This window comes from Hibiscus syriacus, unplaced genomic scaffold, assembly GCF_006381635.1.
Source record: "Hibiscus syriacus cultivar Baekdansim isolate YM2019G1 unplaced genomic scaffold, ASM638163v2 tig00116951_pilon, whole genome shotgun sequence".
In the NCBI taxonomy this organism is placed as follows: domain Eukaryota; kingdom Viridiplantae; phylum Streptophyta; class Magnoliopsida; order Malvales; family Malvaceae; genus Hibiscus; species Hibiscus syriacus.
In genome coordinates this window covers 1,445,708-1,471,050 of record NW_024063482.1, presented here as the reverse complement: position 1 = coordinate 1,471,050, position 25,343 = coordinate 1,445,708, and the positions used below count along the sequence as shown (strand labels likewise).

At 34.9% G+C, this 25,343-nt stretch overlaps 1 pseudogene; it reads right to left on the bottom strand.

The window, feature by feature from the left end:
- Positions 1 to 18,077: 18,077 nt before the first annotated feature.
- Positions 18,078 to 24,753, bottom strand: LOC120188971 (annotated as a pseudogene).
- Positions 24,754 to 25,343: the final 590 nt, after the last annotated feature.

The window sequence follows — 25,343 nt, the reverse complement described above, 5'->3', positions numbered from 1 at the left end:
TTTAAAAAAGTGTCGGTAATTTTAAGTAACGCGGTTTTTCTTCCTTCATTCAAAATATTTATATGTACATACAATAGGAGTCATGTTGATACTTACGATATATTATATGGAGATCGTTGTCATTCCATTCTGTCTTCGAAAAAATCAGTTGATGTAGGCTGTGTGCTTGTACTCAAACTGAGCTTGACTTGAGGACATGTTAGTTTGTTATGCCCCTCACCGTTGCAGTACCCACATCGCCTAATTTCTTCTCGACCTTGTTCTTCGGCACTTCTTTTCGCTTGCGTTGTTTTCGTTGAGGGTCACGAACATTGTTTACTACAATGCTCTGGTTGACTGAATGATTCAAACCAAACGAGTTTTCTAATTCTTCTATTAGTTTTTTCATCTCATCTCTTGCGGTTTTGAAAGACTCGTCTGTCTTTGATGCAATGTAGCATAACCTACTTGACGTTGAACGTAGAGCAGCGAACCTTGCCATTTGCATCACTTCTGGAGACACATTCAAATCAACATAGCTGGGTGCAGAAGCCTTCGCATCATTAGTCCACCTACTTTGAATCAAAGTCCCGGGCAAATATGTGTAGTCCAATTGCTTCAAAATGTGAAGTTGATGGCGACACGGAAGTCCAACGGTCTCGAATTTTTTGCAGGAGCAAATTAGAGTTTTCGTACGAGAATCAAAACTAATTTCAAATTTCCTATTTTTTTTCTGCGTACTTTGACAAAATATAATGTTGACATTCATCTGATAAGGACTTAATCTCTGCCTCAATCCGGTACAATGTCTCCCGTATAAGTTCATCTTGGAACAGACGAAAAGATTCGCGGGTAAAAATCGCAGCGGCATGGCTTTCAAGGTCGACCAGTTTTGTGATCTGGAAGGGCTTAGTATGGGAACTTAAGTAATCCGCTTTCAACTCGTTCATACGCATTCTACTAATTCCATCTTCAATTGCACGAACAACATCTAAATATGTCTTCTTGTGTTTCAGTGCAATAGCTAGTGAAGCATTCATAGACTCGCACCTTTGTGTTGAGAGAATATTGGCAAAGAAATGACCGGTTAGATATGCTTGTGCCCATAAGTGTCGTGTATTTCCCTTCTCAATCACCCATGGATGCTTGTGGACGTTGAATTCTGAAACAATCGAACGCCATTGAATATCAAATTCCTTGGTTGTCCACCAGGAAGCCATGCATTTTGAGAATGCTGCTGTAAACTTTGGGTCACCAATGTTAGCTTGTGCATTGCGAGAAAGATGCCAAGAACATAATTTGTGCTTAGCATAAGGGATAACAGATTTTATAGCCCTCTGCATTGCCCTATCCCCATCGGTTACAACAGAAATAGGTGATTTATTCATCATGGCTTCTAAAAAATTCTGTAGCACCCACTCGAAAGATTGAGACGTCTCGTCAGCGATTATGGCAGTGGCAAACACAATTGTGTTATGGTGATGATTGACACCAACAATAGGCATAATTGGTCGACCATACAAATTATCTTTGTACGTTGTGTCGAACGCAATTACATCACCGAAGCATGTGTAATCCGATCTCGATGTAGAATCCGACCAAATAAGATTATACAATGCCCCCGATTCGTCTACCGAGTATGTCATAAAAAACCCGGGATCATCATGTTTCTTATAATCAAAGTAGGCAATAAGCGCATTCACATCCCCATCGACGATTTCCTTTGCTTTACCTCTTTGAAGTGCATTGTAGAGGTCTTTATGTGTAAATCCAACATTATGATAGCCCCCTGCCTGCTGCGTTAAATAGTTCATTACTTGTGACGTGCCAACACCGACCTCTTTCAATGTTGTTGCCTCATCGATATCAGCCTTACTTACAGCTCTATTAGAACGCATAAATGGTGTCATAGCAGATGTGCACAATGCATGATTATGTTTCTGATCAGACTTACTTATAACCCACTGATCGTTTGTATTTGTTGCTGTAACTACGACTCTAGCCTTACATCCTGTTCTTGTGACTGGCGTATGAGCACGTTGGCGATCAACAGTATTGAATTTTGATACTCGAAACCCTTCTTTGGAACAACAAAATTCTTGTGTCTTCACATCCCCTTCCACGTCAAGCCGTGTTGTTCCCTTACGTGCACTAAACCCATGTTCCCGTGCGAATCCCTTGTAAAAGTGCCAAGCTTGATCACGTGAACAGAAGAGCTGACCAACCAATCTGTCAGATTCATCAACATTATGTACTTCATGGCATTCCTCGGTTGGCTTAACATTGTCTACATCAGTATTATCCATGGCAAAAATTTTGTTGTGCAAGTTCAGTGCTCCAGGAGTTGATGGAGATGTAAGCAAAGGTTCATTTTGAATATGTTTCAGTCGTGCTGCTTTCACTATGATGTGGCATTGGTAGTGGTAGTTAAAGGGTGGGTACAACATTAAATTCGCAGTACATATTTAGGTATGTACAATAACTACAAGTATATAATGTAATAGGTATCGTTTATATAATGTAATAGGTAGCGCTTATATAATATATTGTAAAGTATCTATCCTTTTTATAAAAGTGTCCATACTTTTTTCACTGTGGAAAACATTAATTTAAGGTTATCTTTTGAGTGAGTTTTAAGATATTAATTTAGTAATTATAGGCGTCTAATGATTTATTTTTTACGTTACGATATATTATTATTAAATTAAAAATTCTAAATATATTTTATAAAATATCAAAACAATCAAATAATTTTTTGTGCAAATAAAATTATTACATCAAATTACTTTATTCCAACCATGTGACAAGTGTGACAACTCCATCAACTCACAACTCAGCTTTGAACTCAATCAATATTGTCTTTTAGCTTGATGGTTCATAAAGCATGTTACTTGAACAGTATGAATCAATTATGCAATTTTCATGTTCAATTTAACACTGCATTTCAAATTCATTTCATATGTAATTGGAGTTTGAATTTAAATTTCAATTTGAGTTTGAATTTCAATATATATTTCGGCTCCACTATAAATATTAGCCCAAGCCAATATGCATGTTATCATTGATTATTCCTAATTTCCATTGTTTTTTTCTAACGTTTAAACGCGAGGGAAATCCAGACCATTGTATTTTTTGGTCAACTTTAAATCGTCAGAAACGTTTCGGGCGTATGATCTGGGTGGTAAACAAATAGCAACTAAAATCTAAGTCCGAAATGCTTCTGAGTACCACCCAAATCATAAGTCTGAAATACTTCCGATGCTCATCAAAATCCAAAGCTCATATGGTGCCAAGCAAAAGGAAATCAAAATTCAAATCTCATATGATGCCAAGCAAAAGGAAATCAAAATCTACAACTTGATTTTGAACATTGATATGATATGTTCAGTTGTTATCATGTTGGGATTTTCTCGTTTTTGATTGCTTGGATAGTTGTTCTCTTGCTTCTTCAAGTGTCCTTAGCTTGTAATTTATAGCTTGGAATGTGTTTGATGTGTATATATTATTATTAAATTAAAAACAATAAACATATATTACATATTTATTATTATCTTTGGTTAATGTTGTTAAATTAAAAATTCTAAATAATATTTTATAAAATATCAAAAATCAAATAATTTTTGTGCAAATGAAATTATTAAATTAATATTGTAGGTGGAAAACATGAAACACTATTAAAAAAAATTGAAACATAAATTACATAACTTTAAAAGAAGTATCGATCCTTTTTATAAAAGGTATGGACACTTTCAATATAATAGGTAAAAATATGATGTAATAGGTAACGCTTATATAATGTAATAGGTATCGTTTATATAATGTAATAGGTAGTGGTTATATTGTAAAGTGTCTATCCTTTTTATAAAAGTGTCCATACTTTTTTCACTGTGGAAAACATTAATTTAAGGTTATCTTTTGAGTGAGTTTTAAGATTTTAATTTAGTAATTATAGGCGTCTAATGATTTATTTTTTTACGTTACGATATATTTAATGTTGTTAAATTAAAAATTCTAAATAATATTTTATAAAATATCAAAAAATCAAATAATTTTTTGTGCAAATGAATTATTAAATTAATATTGTAGGTGGAAAACATGAAACACTATTAAAAAAATTGAAACATAAATTACATAACTTTAAAAGAAGTATCGATCCTTTTTATAAAAGGTATGGACACTTTCAATATAATAGGTAAAAATATGATGTAATAGGTAGCGCTTATATAATGTAATAGGTATCGTTTATATAATGTAATAGGTAGTGGTTATATTGTAAAGTGTCTATCCTTTTTATAAAAGTGTCCATACTTTTTTCACTGTTGAAAACATTAATTTAAAGTTATCTTTTGAGTGAGTTTTAAGATTTTAATTTAGTAATTATAGGCGTCTAATGATTTATTTTTTACGTTACGATATATATTATTATTAAATTAAAAATTCTAAATAATATTTTATAAAATATCAAATAATCAAATAATTTTTTGTGCAAATGAAATTATTAAATTAATATTGTAGGTGGAAAACATGAAACACTATTCAAAAAATTGAAACATAAATTACATAACTTTAAAAGAAGTATCGATCCTTTTTATAAAAAGTATGGACACTTTCAATATAATATAATGTAATAGGTAAATTTGTAATACTATCGGTATAAATATACCGGTTTACTTATAAATTAGGTAAATATAAGCACTACATATTACATTATATAAGCACTACCTAGTATGTTATTGTACTTTATAATATTTCCGGTTAAATAATATAACATAACCGGTATAAATTTTAACCGGTCACTTGTTTAACCGGTCACGCCGTATATTAGCCGTTTTTTAGGCGCCGCACCGCAGAACTACCCTGCATCGCCATCTAAGATATGAGAACTACACCTACCATACAAAAATCCATGGATGGCATTTCTACTACACTACTCAGTGTCGAAATGATTTTTCTTTAAAAAGTGAGAAAATGAAATTTTAAAAATTACAGTAATTTTTAACTTAAAAATAAAATGTGATTTAAAAGACTTCTCGTTTTAAAAAATTTTAAATTTTCTTTACGATTGAAAAATACAGTTCGAAGAGTCGCCACCAATCTTTGATTAGGGTGTGATTGGACACCCAAAATTTTTTTCTCATTTTAAATAAAAATTAATTTTAATTAAAACAACAAATTGAGGTCTGCGTTACTAAAAAATGAGTTCGGGAGTCAGTTACGTATGGAAAGGATTAGCACCCCCACAACGCCCTAAATCGGTACCTAGTCGATTAATTAACGTCTTTACAATGAACTTTATAAATTCAAACTTAATTTTATTTTTGATCTCATAAAACAAAGATGTAAATTTAAAAACATTCAAAAGCATTCAAATAAATTAAATTAACATTACCGAGTCGTTTTAGAAAGATAAAGAGTGTTCGATTATTTACAAATATCGAGACCGGATCTTAAAAACTATAACAACTTTTTCTCGATAAATTTAAATAAACGAACCCTTCCTTTTCTCTCGTTCCCAAATTTTAGGTGACGAATCAATTTTTGGTTTCACTTTCGGGATACACTTTTAACTTAAAATGGTCATAACGGCCCTCTAATCAGTTAAGACATGCCACTCAAGACAATTTTAAATTAAAAGGGTATTACCCTTAGTCCGATTATGTAATAGGTCGAGTTATGCACGTGAGAGTATCATACAAATTATGCAAAAAGTGGATGTCATGCCAAAATTAATTAAACAAAATTAAAAACATCATACAACGTGACATACAAAAAATTATATATATATGTTTTAATTAAAAATCATAAATTATGCATATTAACGAATAATGTACAAATATGACTCAAATATAAAAACGAAAACATAACATGCTAAACTAAAAATTTAAAAAAATGTATATATACATTTGTGCTGCATGAAAAACAATGATAATAAATGGCAAGGGACACTTGTACATTATAAGGCACATACATTTGGCATGAAGTAATTATACGTAGATGTATTTACTTGCAGTGCATCACCCGTAATTTGGAAATCAAAGAACTTAAAAGTGCACATGAATTACATGACCATGTATTTACAGGACATATGAGCATGCATGATCGCAATTAAATAAAAAAAGTATAATAATAATAACGGTTGATTAAAAGAGGAAATTAAGGACACGGATGAATTCAAGCATGGTACGTGGAGAGCATTAAAAAAAATAAAAATAACAAACGCATGGAATTACAAGCATTAGAATTAACGGCGTAGGATTACAATAAAAATAAGAAAAACAAATTTCAAATGTAAAACAACAAAAAAAAAATAGTAATAACCCAACACTGGACTAAAGAAAGAGCGTGTGAAATATAAAGATAAAATTATAAATTCGTAAAACTGGATTTAAGGACTAAATTGAATTAAAGTGGGAACTGACATGACTCATGAGGCAATAAACCCTTTCGCACACATATGGGCTACCCTAATTATCATTTCCTTTACCGCTACTCTCACGCAGCTTTCTCTTCCTTCTTCCCCTATCTCTTCTTTTTTCTTTTCCTCATCTTTAAAAACAAATCTAAGAATCAATGGCAACCCATCTCACCCCTTTTCCGAGTGCTTAATCTTTTTTCTAAATGAACCGAACTAAAGCCTAAAATCTTCACCCCGGTCTTGGATTGACGACTCTACTACCCTCCGACCGCTCGACTCCTCTAGACTAGACTTCAACCACATGTAACCTAAACACTCTATCTTTTTACTATTTTTTATTCTTGTTTTGCTTTATTTTGAAATCTATTTAAACAAATGAAAAGAAAAATGCAACCATAAGTAATCATGAAGAGAAAATCTTACACGAATTGGATTTGCTTCGTATTGCTTTGAAAGAGAAAGAGCCCTTGTGTTTATAATAATCTTCGAATTGGAGGAAAAACCTCTTTACACACTGTTTTTTTTGTTTCGAATAGGATAATAGAACCCTCTATACACTGTCTTTCTCTTGTTACTCTATTGTGTTAAAAACAAATGAATGAGCAAACTCTTTCGTGCTTTTCTTGCCTTTTTTTTTAAAAAAAAATGGTCTCTGGTTCTTCGTCCCTCCCGTGATCACTCTTTTTCCTTTCCTCCCTTGTGTAATGTTTTTTTAAAAAAAACTCATCTCTCTCGTATATTCTCCTTTTTTTGTGATCATCCCCCTGTACAAACTGGTTCCCCCAATTATTTTAGTTAACTGCTGATAACTGACCAGTTATCATACGTGGCTGAAAATCCTTTTTTTCTGATTGCAGTACATCCAAGCAGTTGTATGGTTAGATAGCTCCAACCAACCAATCCATTGGTCCGGGCTTGCTCCGATTTAGCCCCGGACAAAAACGAGCATCTACAGTTGCCCCTTTTTGCTCATTGTCGTGTAACAAGAATAGAGCAAAGATCAAAAGATGATCGAACTTGTTCGGTTCTAAGAACTTCAAAAGATTAAATCACTTCATTGTTACTTTGGGATAAATGAAACTTGAAAAATCTTCAAATGATAAGTCTGCTCCCTATTCCTTCAGGGAGTATAAGACTCGAACAATCTTCAATAAACGGGTTCGCTCCCTCTTTCTTTCAGGAAGTTTAGAACTCGAATAATCTTCTGTAATCGGGTCTGCTCCCTATTGCTTCAGAGAGTATGAGACTCGAACAATCTTCAATAATCGTGCATGCTCCCTATTTCTTTAGAGAGTATAAGACTCGAACAATCTTCAACAATCGTGTCTGCTCCCTATTCCTTCTGAGAGTATAAGACTCGAACATATTCTCTTACAGGTTCGCTCCCTTTTTCTTTAGGGAGTATGGAACTCGAACATCTTCTTACGAGTTCGCTCTCTCTTTCTCTAGAGAGTATGAAACTCGAACATCTTCTTCTTATGGGTTCGCTCCCTCTTTCTCTAGGGAGTATGGAACTCGAACATCTTCTTCTGCTTTACTACTTTCCTGTGAAGACTTCTAGATGATTTACTTCACTACTCTCTCATGAAGACTTAAGTTTGATTTGCTTCGAAGGTCGAACCTGAAAATCAAACATTATCAATCATTAATGTGTGCTTGAAATTTTGAAAATCATTATACTCAAAAATTTAGAATTTAAGAGAATCTTTTCGAATTCATTTCTCTTGTGAGAGCTTGTCTCGCCGCAACTAAATACGAGAGTCTTCCTTGACTTGACTGTCATTTGAACCTCTCCCTTCCTGGGACATTGAATCGGTTAATAACTCCTCACGCGCGTTTCTTTTTTTGTACTCGAGAAATTTTGCTTTTTCTCCTACATCTGATTGTCTGATGGTTTACTTCAGCACTCTTTCAAGAAGGCTTAAAAAGGATATGCTTCACTACTCTTCGATGAAGGCTTAAGATGGTTTGTTTCACTACTCTTTGGTGAAGGCTCAAAATGGATTTGCTTCACTACTCTTTGGTGAAGACTTGACTTTGCCCCAATCTTCTGTGTACAAATCACTTTAATCGAGTGATTCCTCTCTTCATACACGAACATCTCTGTTTTTCTTCTATATCTGATGGTTATCACTTTAGAGTAATGCTTCTTCTGTGGATTAGACCTCTCAATTCTTCAGAGTATGTCTCTCTAAACGCGATTTCTTACGTTTGAGGTTTGAAATCTTCCTTTCGACTTGTTGGCCTTTTGACATCCTACATCTTCTTTTTTCACTGAAGATCTGTCAAAACCATGTGTTTATGCATGAAACACGAACACAAATGCAATTAAATGTATTAGTGTAATGCATTTTCTTTTATGCAAATGATGTTCTCATGAATGCATAAATATCGATTCCATCTTTATTTGACTTCAAAGTGGTGAACTTAGTCTTCTTATACTTGATCATTCCTTTCCAGGGTTTGCTTTATATACCCGTATAGCAACTCATAGTTTCCAACTTGCATTTTTAACGAGCCCTCTGATCTTAATCTATCTCCTTGTCGTCTTTGTTATCTATCTTTATTTCGGAGAAAGTGTTTTCTCTCTCAACTTCTTGCTATGGTCAGAAGCATGATTGTGTTGCCCCGTTTTTGGAGACTATGTACATGACTGCCAAATTCTGCCAAGATTAAAGGGAGAGATGCATCTGTTCTGATTTGACTCTTGAAACATGACGCCAAGAGGACCCATCCAAATTTCATTTTCATCACATCATTTCTCATTTTAACCTTGGAGTTGCGTAAGACAACCTTCATCTTGGATAATGGAAACAACACATGATCGTAACATTGATTCAACATCATATTTACTGGCTCATAAAATATTTAACACACTCATCTTTTCATGTGGCTTCTGCCCATATCTTTCAATTGGAGAAGCTTTTTACAAAGCGCTCAGAGTTTTTTTGCATGGTATTACAAGGATACCAAAACTCAATGGAGATTAAAATGGGATATTTTGGCTCGCCAACATTAATGCATGTGAAATCACTAGAATAATGCAACTGATGATGGACAAAATGATCATATATGGTAAACTCCACTGTCACTGTTTCACCATTTTCATTCTTCATACATTTTTATCCCCTTGGAACCATTTTTCAATTCAATGATCGTTCCACAGGTCTTCATTGGCTTCCAAAGATGCCCCACAATATTACTTTTAGCTGGAACAAGCCTTCACTAATGTCGACCCATTATCTTATTTAGGTACGAGCCTTCAAAATACTCCAACACCTCAAATTATAAGGCTCATTTTTAATGCCTTCTTGGTCTGAACCTTATCATCTCAACATGATGTGGGTTCAGTTGTGCCCCGACATTATCTCATACTGGTACGGGCCTTCAAAATGCCCCATCATCTCAATTTGTAAGGCTCATTCTTCATGACTCCTTGGTCCAAATCTTGTCATCTCAACATGATGTGGGTTTAGTCATGCCCCAATGTGGGTATTCATGGTTCCTTTCGTACCAAAATCTCTTGACTTTGAATGCTCAAATTATCATGCCGCTACACAACAATGTTGTTAAATAGCTTGAGGGCTTTTCTTCACGCTGTCATTGACACTTAAGAAATGATCAACCCTTCTAACGCAATGTCTTGTTTTTTGTTATGAGCTGGGATATGTGTGCCTCTCTATTCAAATAAAGTGATCATCTTATTCTTGACTGGTCACACTCTTGCATTTTTACTATGCACTAGGATATATGCCCCTTTCCCATATGGTGATCATTTGCTTGACTGGTTACTGACAACGTCACAAAGGAGTGTTACAAGCTCCATTCCTCAGTCCTTTTGATCTCTCGGACTATTTGCTTTCAACACTGTGGAATGCTTCATGTTCTGGCATCGCTTATTCTTTCTTCAGTGGAGGCAAAAAGAGCCTCGTCAGCCTCAAGGACCTTTCACATTTGAGACTATCCTGTTTGAAAATATTTTTCCTTTTTTTCTTATTTTAGGGATCAAAGAATGAAATAATTTTGTAAAACACTGCCCCTTAATTCAGGCTCACAATTGAATCAAATCATAAATAAGAGTTCACAGAATATCAAAAGAATCAATAGATCTTTAATATTTTCAGGGTTATAGCTCTTTGACAAGTGTCAAAATTGAGGGGTTGGCTTCCTATTTTCTAAGGTTTCAACCACCGAAATATCATTTTCTTCTCAGTCATCGTGAATATTACAACATGCCCTTCTTTTTTTGGCTTGGTATTTTAATCGGATGCGAACAAAATGACGCAACTAGCATAATCCATTACTAGACTTTCTAGAACACTTCCATTTCAGTTCTCTGAAATCTTCCATTTGTTCAAGCCTCGTAGACTCCTCTAACCAAGGCAGTGCAAAAATATTGATCTAAAAATGAAATTTCTGAGTGCACGTGTGAAATTGACTATAACAGGAGTTCCTTATCTCCCTTAGTCCATTTTTGCCGCAACTCCTTATTTATAAAATTGATTTAATTTTCCATTGTCTGGCTAGCTGAAATCAGCTTTATTGTAATTTGCCTTTATCGGGCTAGCTGAAGGATTCATCTCATCACAAAGTCTTTGACTTGACAATCACAGTGGAGCATACACCGAATTACCAAGTACCCGATTAAGGTCATGGTTTGAATATAATCTATTCATAAAGCCAGGGCTTTCGAGTTTCCTCTATAACTAATTGCTTTAGCGGAATAGCTCAGCTTTATTGTATACATATAATATAATCATCTTTATCATGGTAGCTGAATTCTATCCATAAAGCCGGGGCTTTTAAGCAATTGCTCTAGAGGGACAGCTCAAGCTTTATTATATACATATACTATTATAATCTGGGTATATGGATCCAATTTCTTAAGCTTGTCAAGAAGAACCTGTCATAGTCTAGGTGTTGTTGAAAGTCAGAAAATCTCATCGTTAGAGTTCAATTCCCAAGCAACTGACCTAAACTAGACTCATCTACTCGACTATTCCATCCGTAAAGATCATAATCATCATCGAACGTCGTCAACAAAAGTATGGTCTAGATAGTTTTGTAATGTCATACGTAAAAGATGCCCCATGTTGTCCGCTCCTATGCATACCTGAATACCAAGCCTATGGTTCATTCTATTATGATAGAAGAATGCTATATCGGTCCCTGCAATAAAAAGATATGGTGTTCAATTGTATCTTCTGGGGATAAGGTCAAGGTCATTGTTTTATCATGTTTCAACCTTGCCATTTTGTCAAAAATTTATAACTCTAACCATTAAAGAGCTGTTAATTCAATTGATATTCAAAGAATTTCAAATCATGAATCTGATTCAATGATTACCATTCTTAAAGTAACATGATTCAATGATTACCATTCTTAAATGGGAAATGCAATTGTGGTGGAGCACAACCTTCACTTGTTCAACCAAAAGGCCCTACTTTCCCTAGAATGGCGGGTGCCCCGTTGGATTAGGGTTTTCATCCTCATTCTCTCCCCATATCTCGATCATTTCTTGTGTCAGGACTCCTTTATCAACGAGATTTTCTATCTCTTCCATCAACGGTATGCACTTGTCAGTGGGATGACCTAATGCCCCCATATGAAAATCACAAGCACTATTCGGTCGTAGCCATAAGCGGATGGGCTAGTCTTCATTCTTAATGGCCTTGGAGTGAGGTACTGATTCTTGATTAAAGGGGATAACAAGTCAGAAATGGGCACTTGAAAAACCTTGAGGGTCATATTTTCCCAAGACATCTTCTACGGCCAGTCTCGGACTACCTCTCCTTTAACTTTCTTCTTGTTACTTCCCACTTCTATCTTCTTTTTAGCGTCAGAGAGGTCTCAAGAGTTGAGTCCTTTATCTCTGCTTCACATATCTTGCTTTCATTGATTTTATTTTTCTCTTTTCAACACTCTCTTCGGCATATACTTCACTTGTTTCAACCCCATCAACTTCATTCTGGCAATTGACTTTCAACTGCTGAGCATCCACCTCTATAACTCCATGAGCCAAAAGATCTCGAACCTGTCACTTGAAGTTGCTATAATTCTCGATAGAGTGTCCTCGGGCTCCAACATGATATTCACAAGTAACATCCTCATTATACCAACTCGGATAAGGGGGCAGCAAAGGCTTGGCCAGACGTGGGACAATCAGTTGGGCTTGGAGCAACATTGGATATATCTGGCTATATGAAAACTCTTTTGATCTCACTTTCTCCTTTCCGTTATTATGATCATATTGAAGACCTTGTGACTGACCACTGGAACATTCGCTTTGAAGGTTTAACATTTGACCAACATCTTGGGAGAGACATTGATTTGCAGATCTCCCTTCATCGACAAGTTTTGAGCTTCCGAGAAGCTTAGGTTTTCCATTTTCAAAGCATAACAACCCTTCCGTGATGAAGTTTTGAACTTTAAATCTCAGGATCGAATAATCTTCTGTAGAGTGGCTAAACTCTTGAGAATAATAACCGCATGATCTCTTGACACCTTGTCAGTCTGGACGCAAATAAGTATTGTACCTCAGAGGAAAAGACTTTAGAAGCCCACTTTCAAAGAGAAAGGGTAACAAGTCTGAATATGAGATCGGAATCAGAACCATAGATGTCATCTTCTTCTTCTTTCTATTCTTTTTGGCCTTCTTTACTGGCACTTGAACTTCCTTTATGCTTCTTTTCTTTGAGTCCAGTTCCACTTTCGTATTAGAAGTTTCACCCTTAACTTTTGCTTTTCCCAGTATGATCTTCGTAGCATCTTCTGGAATCTTACTTAATTTTTGGAGTTGACTTGAATTACCACATCTCCTAACAGGTTCTTGATCAGTTGCTATCATCACATTGGCTGCACCACTAACATTCAGATTCTCACCCGAAGTCTTCATATTTTCTTGATCATTTGCTATCATCACATTGGTTGCACCACTAACATTCAGATTCTCACCTGAAGTCTTTATATTTTCTTGTGTAATAGGGTCATCGGATGATTATCCCCATATATCACTGTAATCATCATGCTCGTCAACTTGGACATCTGTCCCCTGGATTCAACTTGGAACTTCCTTGCTTCATCAATCATTTCTTGTTGGGTCCTTACAAGTTGTTCTTGAATTCTCTCGATCTTACTAACTCGTGCTAAGATCTCATTCATTGTTGTCTCTCTTTCCAGAAACACGTCTCAGGGTAACTTCAATTTGCTTCCAGAGCTTCTGTCACAGTATCTTTCATGAGTTACTCTCACGTTTTCATGATTGATGCGTGTAAAAATGCTTAAATTAAAGCAATGCGAATGCAAATGTGGGTGCAAAATGCAAATGCAAAAGGTGTTAATTCCAAAAGTGACCACTATAGAACAACCTTCATTTAGAAAACAAGATTTCATTACACCATGTAATCAAAATACAATTGTGATTCTTCATTTCCTTGAATCGTACTCTTCATGGAATCTGACATTGCATCTCCAAAATGGTCGGCGTATTTTATCACATTTGATGAAATCGATTGTCCTTGAATTGAATATTGGGATCTCCATCTCCACTTTCAATGGAAAGTGCTCTTCACGTCTTTATGAAGGGTCTTTTCGTCCTTGGCATTACTGTATCTATCTCCTGAGGGAACATCTTCAGGATGTCTTTCTTTGTGGATCAGTCTTCAATCAGTTTCAAATTTCTTCATTCATCGGATGTCCTTCTTCATGAATCGTTCTTCAGTCAGGTTCAAATTTCTTCATTCATCGGATGTCATTCTTCATGAATCATCTGAACGCCTCTGGATCTCCCGATTTTGATTATATGGTTAAGAATTTCTTGTCTCATTATGACCAGCCTTCTTATTAGTCAATCACTTGCGAATTAACACCTTTGGATGACATGAAAATGCAAATGCAATAAAATCAAAATAAAATAGACATATAACAAAATGGGTTAGTACACATAATATAAACAACAAAATAATAAGTATCAAAGTCATTAAATAAAACATACCCTCACATGTTGGCTACCCAATCATGCTTTAGCAAATCCTACCCAACATGATATCTACCCCCATGCCTTGTCATTCACAAAAAATCCTAACCGCATGATATCTAATTCGCATGCTTGTTCGAGAAAAATAAACCTAGCCGCATGATTTCTAGTTCGCATACATGCTCAAAAAAATAAACCTAACCGCATGATTTCTAATTCGCATACATTTATTCAAAAAACGAAATTAAATGACTCAAAAAGCTTTTCCTTGTGTTCCCTCCTCACGGGACTCTTAAGGTTCGGGTTAGGCTCGACCTAAATTTGGGCTCTATGTTCACTATATGTTGAGTTCGATTCTAAAGTAATAGGTTCTCAAATTGTCCTTGCCGGTGCCCCCTTGGGCTGTCGAACCCTCAATCCTGGCCTATCACAGGCTTTAGGGGATCGAGTTCAATTTCGAGGGAACCCACCTCCTTATGTCCATGCGGAGGTGAATACCATCACGAGGACCATAAGGCGTGAGCTCCAGGAGCGATCCACTATCCCATGCGGAGGTGAAAACCACACGAGGGCATAGTCTCTCACTCCTACTTAAATAGGACGGAGCGGGGGTTTTAGCTCATGTTATGATAATGCAGCTGTGTAGTGTATGAGGAAAAGCGAAAAAAAATAAAAATAAAATAAAAGCACTCAAAATCAATTCCCAAAACACACAATTAATCTTAAACCATTAACAAACAGATCAGTATAACTATTTATTGGTTAATCAAATTATATATAAAAAATTATAAAAACGAACAAGGGATCAAAAACCAAATTAAAACGAATTTATAATTTTCATTTGTAAAGACAATTAATTAATCAACTATCAGTCTGACTCTCTAAAAAAAAGTCCCCAGCGGAGTCGCCAAGCTGTCGAAACGGTTTTTCCTTAAAAGTGAGAAAGTGAGATTTTAAAAACCACAATAATTCTTCTTTTTAATTTAAAAACAAAATACGATTTAAAAGACCTCTCGTTTCGAAAAATTTTGGATTTCCTTTACGATCGAAAAATACGGTTCGAAGAGTCGCCACCAATCTTTGATTAGGGTGTGATTGGGCACCCAAAAATATTTTCTCATTTTAAATAAAAATTAATTTTAATTAAAACAACAAATTGAGGTCCGTGTTACCAAAAAATGAGTTCGGGAGTCGGTTACGTGTGAGGAAGGATTAGCACCCCCCCACAACGCCCTAAATCGGTACCTAGTCGATTAATTAACGTCTTTGCAATAAACTTTATAAATTCAAACTTAATTTGATTTTTGATCCCATAAAACAAAGATGTAAATTTAAAAACATTCAAAAGCATTCAAATAAATTAAATTAACATTACCGAGTCGTTTTAGAAAGATAAAGAGTGTTCGATTATTTACAAATATCGAGACCAGATCTTAAAAACTATAACAACCTTTTCTCGATAAATTTAAATAAACGAACCATTCCTTTTCTCTCGTTCCCAAATTTTAGGTGACGAATCAATTTTTGGTTTCACTTTCGGGATACACTTTTAACTTAAAATGGTCATAACGGCCCTCTAATCAGTTAAGACAGGCCACTCAAGGCAATTTTAAATTAAAAGGGTATTACCCTTAGTCCGATTATGTAATAGGTCGAGTTATGCACGTGAGGGTATCATACAAATTGTGCAAAAAGTGGATGTCATGCCAAAATTAATTAAACAAAATTAAAAACATCATACAACGTGACATACAAAAAAATTATATACATATGTTTAATTTAAAAATCATAAATTATGCATATTAACGAATAATGTACAAATATGACTCAAATATAAAAACGAAAACATAACATGCTAAACTAAAAATTTAAAAAATGTATATATACATTTGTGCCGCATGAAAAACAATGATAATAAATGGCAAGGGACACTTGTACATTATAAGGCACATACATTTGGCATGAAGTAATTATACATAGATGTATTTACTTGCAGTGCATCACCCGTAATTTGGAAATCAAAGAACTTAAAAGTGCACATAAATTATATGACCATGTATTTACAGGACATATGAGCATGCATGATCGCAATTGAATAAAAAAAAGTATAATAATAATAACGGCTGATTGAAAGAGGAAATTAGGGACACGGATGAATTCAAGCATGGTACGTGGAGAGCATCAAAAAATAAATAAAAATATCAAACGCATATCAAAGAGGGGTAAAATGGAATTTAACAAAACTACAAGTATTAGAATTAACGTAAACCCAAAACATGCGTAGGATTACAATAAAAATCAGAAAAACAAATTCCAAATATAAAACAACAAAAAAATAGTAATAACCCAACACTAGACTAAAGAAATAGCGTGTGAAATATAAAGATAAAATTGTAAATTCGTAAAATTGAATTTAAGGACTAAATTGAATTAAAGTGGGAGCTGACATGACTCATGAGGCAATAAACCCTTTCACACACATATGGGCTACCCTAATTATCATTTCCTTTACCGCTACTCTCACGCAACTTTCTCTTCCTTCTTCCCCTATCTCTTCTTTTTTCTTTTCCTCATCTTTAAAAACAAATATAAGAATCAATGGCAACCCATCTCACCCCTTTTCCGAGTGCTTAATCTTTTTTCTAAATGAACCGAACTAAAGCCTAAAATCTTCACCCCGACCTTGGATCGACGACTTTACTACCCTCTGACCGCTCGACTCCTCTGGACTAGACTTCAACCACAGGTAACCTAAACAGTCTCTCTTTTTACTATTTTTTATTCTTGTTTTGCTTTATTTTGAAATCTATTTAAACAAATGAAAAAAAATGCAACCATAAGTAATCATGAAGAGAAAATCTTACACGAATTGGATTTGCTTTGTATTGCTGAGAAAGAGAAAGAGCCCTTGTGTTTATAATAATCTTCGAATTGGAGGAAAAACCTCTTTACACTGTTTTTTTGTTTCGAATAGGATAATAGAACCCTCTATACACTGTCTTTCTCTTGTTACTCTATTGTGTTAAAAACAAATGAAGGAGCAATCTCTTTCGTGCTTTTCTTGCCTTTTTTTAAAAAAAATGGTCTCTGGTTCTTCGTCCCTCCCGTGATCTCTTTTTCCTTTCCTCCCTTGTGTAATGTTTTTTTTAAAAAAAACTCATCTCTCTCGTATATTCTCCTTTTTTTGTGATCCTCCCCCTTTACAAATTGCTTCCCCCAATTATTTTAGTTAACTGCTGATAACTGACCAGTTATCATACGTGGCTGAAAATCCTTTTTTTTCTGATTGCAGTACATCCAAGCAGTTGTATGGTTAGACAGCTCCAACCAACCAATCCATTGGTCCGGGCTTGCTCCGATTTAGCCCCGGACAAAAACGAGCATCTACAGTCAGACAGTGACAATTCCATTATGAATTCAATAATATTCTGACTCAAATATTATCCCCCAACAATTAAAAGAAAGATGACAAAAATTATCTGAATTATTTATATAAACCACAGATTTGGATTTCAAAGTAGCAAAATGTTCTAACCAAACTGGAAATGCAAATATGGTGGTATCAAACAACAGCCAACACTAGTCTTCTTAAATGTGAGATGCTTTTTATTCATTGAAATTGCAAAAGATTTAGATGAGCAAATGCACCAACAGAAAATAAAAACAACATACACTTCTAGCACAAGCTACACTTCCATCATGAACAGAGTACCAAAACATAATTTAACTAGACCAAAAGCGGTACTCATCTAAATTCTCTCCCTAGTCTGCTATATCCTGTGAACATTTCAGGACTATGAAATCTGACATATCAATTAAAAAAAAGCATTAAAGGATTACACGCACCAGCTAAAACGTCTTCCACCAACACCACCTAATGTATTTCAGAATATATAATCCCACCCCAATGTGCAAGGACCGACACCTTGAGAAAGCAGATCTTTAACCCTGACAAACATGCCGCAATTGCACATCATCGATGATTAATTACAATAAACAGAGAAATCACTTATTGCACCCAATCATAAAATGGACTAGAGGGTGGGTGGTTGCTGACCATTGTTACCGCTGTAGGACCATAAATCGCCGACAGTATATAGCCTGATCTATATGTGGAGGAATTTGCTTAATTTCAGTCCCAAGTTCTTGTTCAATCCTATACCTGTTGGAGAAGAACATGCAAACATTTCAACAAATCAGAAGAACCTCAACGCTTATAGCACTATAGTTTCAAAAACAGTTGGAGATATAGCAATATACAGGTTAAAACGATCTTCGTAAGTGATCAAATTCACAGCTAATCCAAGATGACCAAACCTTCCTGATAGACCAACCTGCTCATTAAGAAGATAGTCATGAGCTTGGTTTTAAAATGCGAGATGCGCTCTGATGCGTTTAGTGTCCCGAGAGCCGATGCGTGATGCGCTCGCATCACGAACCCGATGCGCTAATTTTCACAAAAAAAATACTTTTGAACTAATTTTATACCCTGTAAATACTTATATATAAAAAATACATCAATTAATACCAAAAGTAGTTTAATAATACTTCATAAATGTTAAATAACATAATAGACAAGTACGCGTAGGAAAATCAAAACAACCAAAAGACAAATCAACAATAGCTCCCACTTCCCTTCGCCCCACAGAGTTCTCCAAACTTTCTCTAGTCACAAACTAAATGTCTCCAAGATCCCCATCATCAAACCCGAGCACGTCTCCATCTCCCTCATCATCATCAGTCACTCCAATGTCTTCCTCCATCTCATCTTCATCAACAAGAGCATGTCTTTTTCCTTTATCATTTCTTGATCGGCCGACTCCATCATAGAACCACCGTGCTATATATTTACAAACTTTTTCCCTCAACTCTTTTTGAACCGTGACATTGATAGTTTGTTGCTTCCCTCCTTTTCCAACTTTTCCTCCTTTGACAACATCTTCGGGATTAGGAGCGAAGAACTTATCTATAGGACCTTTTTGTCTTGGCTTTTTCCTTTGAGACATTTTGCTACTACCCCTTGCACTTCAACATAATCATCATCTTCATCAAGATCATAGTCACTATAGTCGAATCTTCTTGAGTAAGTTGAGTTCATCTTTTTTTTCTATGGTTTCCATTTCTTTTTTTTTGCATGAAAGACCTCACCTCTTCCTTTACATGCTCTGGACAGTTTCGACAACTAGTAACATCCGGAAAACCACCAATGAAATGCCATTTCATTCGATACACGCCACCCTTCACTACTTTAGGACAAAAATGGCAACGAAAATTGTTTCTATTGCTAGGCTCTTGCGTAGAATATTTCCTAGTTGGATCAGTTGATTTGTTGGTTGTGTTTGTATTTGAACCCGTTGAGGTAGCACTAGGAGTTGGTTCCATACTAAAAATCACAAAAAACAACTTGTTTTAATACATATAAAAGCTTAAACAAGTAGCAAGTAGCAAAACAATCACACACCCCAGCAACAAAAAGAAACAGTTCTTCGCTAAACCTTCAGTAAAATCAATTTAAAGCTATTGCGGCATTAAAGCTTCTTGATTTAGTTTTTTCAGTAAAATCATAGGACGTAAAAACAGTTCATTCATTTAAGCAACAAAAAAACAACTTGTTTATGTTTCTAAAAGCTAAAAGCTTTTGCAAGTAAAAGCTATTGCAACAAAAAGAACTTATCTATAGGACGTAAAAACAGTTCATTCATTTAAGCAACAAAAAACAACTTGTTTATGTTTCTAAAAGCTAAAAGCTTTTGCAACTAAAAGCTATTGCAACAAAAAGAACTTATCTATAGGACGTAAAAACAGTTCATTCATTTAAGCAACAAAAAACAACTTGTTTTAGTACACATAAGAACTTAGGGATGAAAAAAATAGCAGCAGCCTCTTGTCAAGTCTATTGCGAGTGGCAGGATGAAAAGAAACAGTAAAATCGAGGATAAATGTAAAAAAAAAATTGAGACTTACCTTCAAGTTTCTTCAATGGCAGCACTCAGCAGACAAATCTTCAATAGCAGGGGGGAAAGCTCGATGGAGGAAAGCAGCAACCAGGTGACATTTTATTAGAGATTTAGGTCAATTGAATATGGGCTTTTTAAGCCCATTCCAGCAATTAAGTTAGAAACATAAACTAGTCCAACTAAAAGCCTAAAAAAAATCTTATTAAACGCATCGGCCCGCATCAGACCGCATCAGCCGCATCGGATCGCATCAGACCGCATTATGTACCCCCTACCGCATCAGGCTGCCAGATGCGCTTTGACCATCGCAATGGTCGCATCACGCGCGCCTGATGCGCGCTTTTTTAAACCAAGGTCATGAGGATTGGTAAAAGGAATATATAATAGTTAAAAGTGTTGTAAGAGAGAAAAATAGATAGCTAACATACCCTATGGAGGTATGTTTCAGAGTTCTTGGGGAAGTCAAAGTTAATAACAACATTCACGGCTTGGATATCTATACCCCTTGTAAAAAGATCTGAAGCAAGTAAAATACATTAAATAATGACTATAAAATACTTATGAGTAAAGTAAAACTGTTTTCTGCACTGCCATAGAGAACTAATCCTAAAGAAATTTGATGCATGTTGGTTGAAATAAATAATCAATTCCCACTCGTTTGAGGGGACAATGAAAAGAAATTAAAAGAAACGCTTAAATATAGCTAAAATTGTACCATATATTTATTAAATTAAAATACTATCATTCTTCAATCCCTAGATTTAACTTTTGTGAAAAGAGGGAGGCAAATTCAAATGTAAAGTACCACTAATAAAAAATAAGCAGTGGTAGTGGATTAAATAATAGGTATGATAGGCTTCAGCTATATTGTCTGGCGAAACATAAGAAATATAAATAGAAGATTAAATCAAAACTGATGCCAAGCCTGACAAACTATCAGTATCAAAACAATTACTTGCTAAATAATCAAATTGCAAATTGAGATTAGCTCATATACCCAAAAGGAAAAAACACATGGCAACATACCAGTACAAACAAGGTTCCTGCATGCACCATTGCGGAAATCATGAAATACTCTGTTACGATAGTCCTGAAGCATCTTTGCATGGATATAAAAGCAAGAGTAGCCAAGTTCTGTAATTTTCTTGGCCAACAGTTCCACCCGATTTACTGCGTTGCAGAAAATGATTGATTGGTTTATTTGCAGCTGCAAATAAATTTATATCAAATCTCAACCAAACAAGGGTAAAGGAGAGAAAGCTAGATAAAAGATAATATAAGATTAAACCTTAGAGAAAAGAGTATTTAGGCAGCGGACTTTCTGTCTTTCTTCCACAAAAGCATAATATTGTGTAATACCATTTAGGGTAAGCTCATCCATTAGATTAATAATCTAAGGTTTCTGTAGGTGTCTGTCTTTAAAGTCCTTAACAGTAACAGGAAATGTGACAGAAAACATCAAAATCTGACGAGTTGCAGGAAGAAAACGTATCAGCTGCTCCATGGAAGGTTGAAACTCAGGAGACAAAAGTTTATCTGCCTGAAAGAAACAAAAACACAACATTAAACTTAAATCAAGCATGCTAAAAGACAAGGAAAATAATCAAATACATTCTCCATTCCACAATAAGCAACTTGCTTCCTTCCTTTTTAAGAATTGTTATACCAATGAATAACACTTCAGAATTCTACTTCCAAAACTAGAATTTATGTAAATATAAGAAATTTTTAAAAATATAAAAAATGAAAGGGAATACGAAGAATTGTTATACCAATGAAATAACACTTCAGAATTCTACTTCCAAAACTAGAATTTATGTAAATATAAGAAATTTTTAAAAATATAAAAAATGAAAGGGAATACGAGGAACTGGAGATAACCATGGTCAGTCTTTACAGAAAAATAGAGATGGGCACTCTGGGACCAATAGAGTATCCGCACTGAAAGGTTGAAGACACTTCTACAACCACCTTCAGTGACTACATATTCAGTTGAATTTTCCAAAGAAAATTCTAAGGTATGGATAATGGGGTACAAGTATACAACCAACATAAAATAAGTAATTGCAATTACATTTAACACTTTTAAAGCAAAAATCCAATAAATTATGCAACCAAAACTGTTTCTAGGACCTTTGAAAAGAAACCAATAAACTTTTCAACTGATTGCTAAATTTTCCAAATTGTAAAGAAGCGGCAAGCATAGCCTATCACCATCTCACCCAACCAAAAAGGATGCCAACCATAAATCACAGTTAACAGGATACAAAAAGAATAAATAAACTTTCTTCCATGTCTAGCCAAATACAAAGCTTCAAATTCTAAAATGTAAATTTAATCAAGCTGAAAAAAGAAAATACAGATAGAAACCATCAAATACTTACTTCATCCATGATAAGCATTGAACAATCCTTCAAAATGCAAACACCCTTCTTGGCAAGGTCTAGAATTCTGCCAGGGGTTCCGACCAACAAATGGACTGGTTGATACAATCACATGATATCATCCTTGAGACTGGTACCTCCTGTTGTGACCATGACTTGAATTTGTAAATGTTTCCCAAGCTCCTTGCACACTTGTGATGTCTGCAGAGCCAGTTCTCGAGTTGGAACAAGTATAACAACTGTGCAAAAATACTTATTTTGGGCAAACACAATAACTGAAAGGGCAATTAATGTAAAATAAGAAAATGCTTATCCCTGTACTAACACAAAAGTAACACTTATATAGCAACAAGGAATACAAAATTGATTAATCAAAAAAAGGAATACAAAATGGACTGGCTTCAAGAACGGAAACAAAGTTTGAACCCTGACTTCACTATGTCCATCCATCCCATAATTCAAATTTCAGTTAAGTAGTTAACATTCTTCAGCAAATATGCCTCTCCCTCTGATTTACATGCAGATCAAGCAACTAGAAGAACAATAAAAAACTGAATGGGCAAAGTTATCCTATTTGCAGTACCCATTACTATTTAACTGAACCAATAATAAATATACACAAGAATATACAGAAAATAAAAAAATTGAGATTTAACCTTGAATAACATTGTTATCTTGATCAACTTTTTCCAAGGCAGGGATGCAGAATGCTGCTGTCTTCCCAGTTCCATTTTTGGCTCTAGCAAGTATATCGCTTCCAGTTAAAGCAATGGGGATACTCTCTTCCTGAATAGGAGATGGTCTTTCAAAACCCTTTTCATATATTCCCATTAGAAGTTCGCGTTTCAGAAAATAGTCCTCAAATTCATTTCCTTTGGTAGCTGTCACATCCTGGCAGGCAGCAATTTAATAGGCAGTTCAGTGCATAAACATGTAATCATAACATTAGAAATGTGTCCAAATACCACCTGCACCTCTATCATGCCTTGTAATGAGAGATATATATATGGCACGAAAATAAGATGATATGCTTCCAAGGAAGAAGTAATGCAAGCCAAAACTGGCGCTTTAATAAGTAAGTTCAAACTAGAAGGCCTCAACATCGAAGAATTAGGTATAACTGTCCCCAAGAACTTTGGATACTGTCCACTTATAATTGTATATGAACCTGTACGATAGTTGGAAGTAAAGAAGAGTATTCCATCTGCATTACCAGAATAACATGAAGAGGCAATCCGTCATCTACCATTCTAAGGAGCTATGAAGATTTTTACAAGATTAACAACAAAGGCAATACATAAGTTCCGCCCACCCTCATCAAGTCCTTCCTAAAGGGAAGTTTAGAACTAATTTAAAACCTAAAAACTATTTTCTGAAGTCATTAAGAGCGTTTAAAAGGTGAAAAACAGTCGACTATGGAAGAAAGATGATACCACATAATACAATAGAAAACACAAAATCGTCATAAACATGAAAAACAACAATAAGAAAAGAGAGAAGAAATGAAATTCAAAAGTGACATTGAGTCAACGGCTTCCGTTTGTACGGTCTTCTCGACCTCGTGGATGACACAAGTGTCATTTCCGCCGGGAAACTGGTTACGCCTGAGCCACTGCTGTTGCTGTTGATGCTGCTGCTGTTGAAAATGCTGCTGATTGTGATGTTGAAATTGCTGCTGATTCTGAACCAAATTCCTCTGCACGTAGTGCTGTTGCGATGGCCTCGACTGAAAACTAGGGTTCGCATTAACTCCGCCACCCCGGCCAACGCCGATTCCCGGAGGTGGATTCCTCCCTCTACTATTCATATAACAATCCTAAGCCCCAAAAACAACCAAAATCCAAACAAAACTACCAAAACAACAATCAAACACTAGGGACTCTTACAAAGGGGTAACGCCGTAAATAGTGGGAAAACCGAGGGTCGTCCTTTAACAAAACAAAGAAGGCTAGATTTGTTTGAACGAAGAGAAATGTAGAAGGTTGGATCGTAAATTTGAATGAAAACAGAGGGCAATGTTGTCCAGAGGGAAGGAACCAAATACGTTTTGGGTAAATTACACTATTTACCACTATACTGTTATATTACTCCTATTTTAGTCACCTAAGTTTATATATTTTCAATTTAATTATTAAACTTTCAAATTATTCTTATTTTGATCACTGAATAACATATATTATTTTATTATTATTATGACATTGTATATAATATTAATTTTTTACCACATAATATTAAAATAAAATAAAATAAAATTTATACCGAGAATCAAACTAATAAACTTTAAACCCTAAATCATACCCTCACTTCAATCCCTATTGGTGTCACTCACCCTCACCGATATCATCGTATATCGACAAGCTATAATAGTTAGGGACGAAGCTCCCTTAGGGCCCAAGGGACCCCCAACCCCTACTAAAATTTATATATTCGATATAATTTTGATTTAATAGTATTTTGGTTCATGTAAAAATAAATATTTAAATTTAAAAATATAAAAATTTATTAAATATTTAATTAAGTAGGGGTCGAACTAAAGAATGATAAGTATGTGTTGTCAAATTTTTATCTAATTACAAATTAAATAATTGTAAGTTTAAATATTAGACAAATTAGAAGTTGTCTTTTGAGTTTTG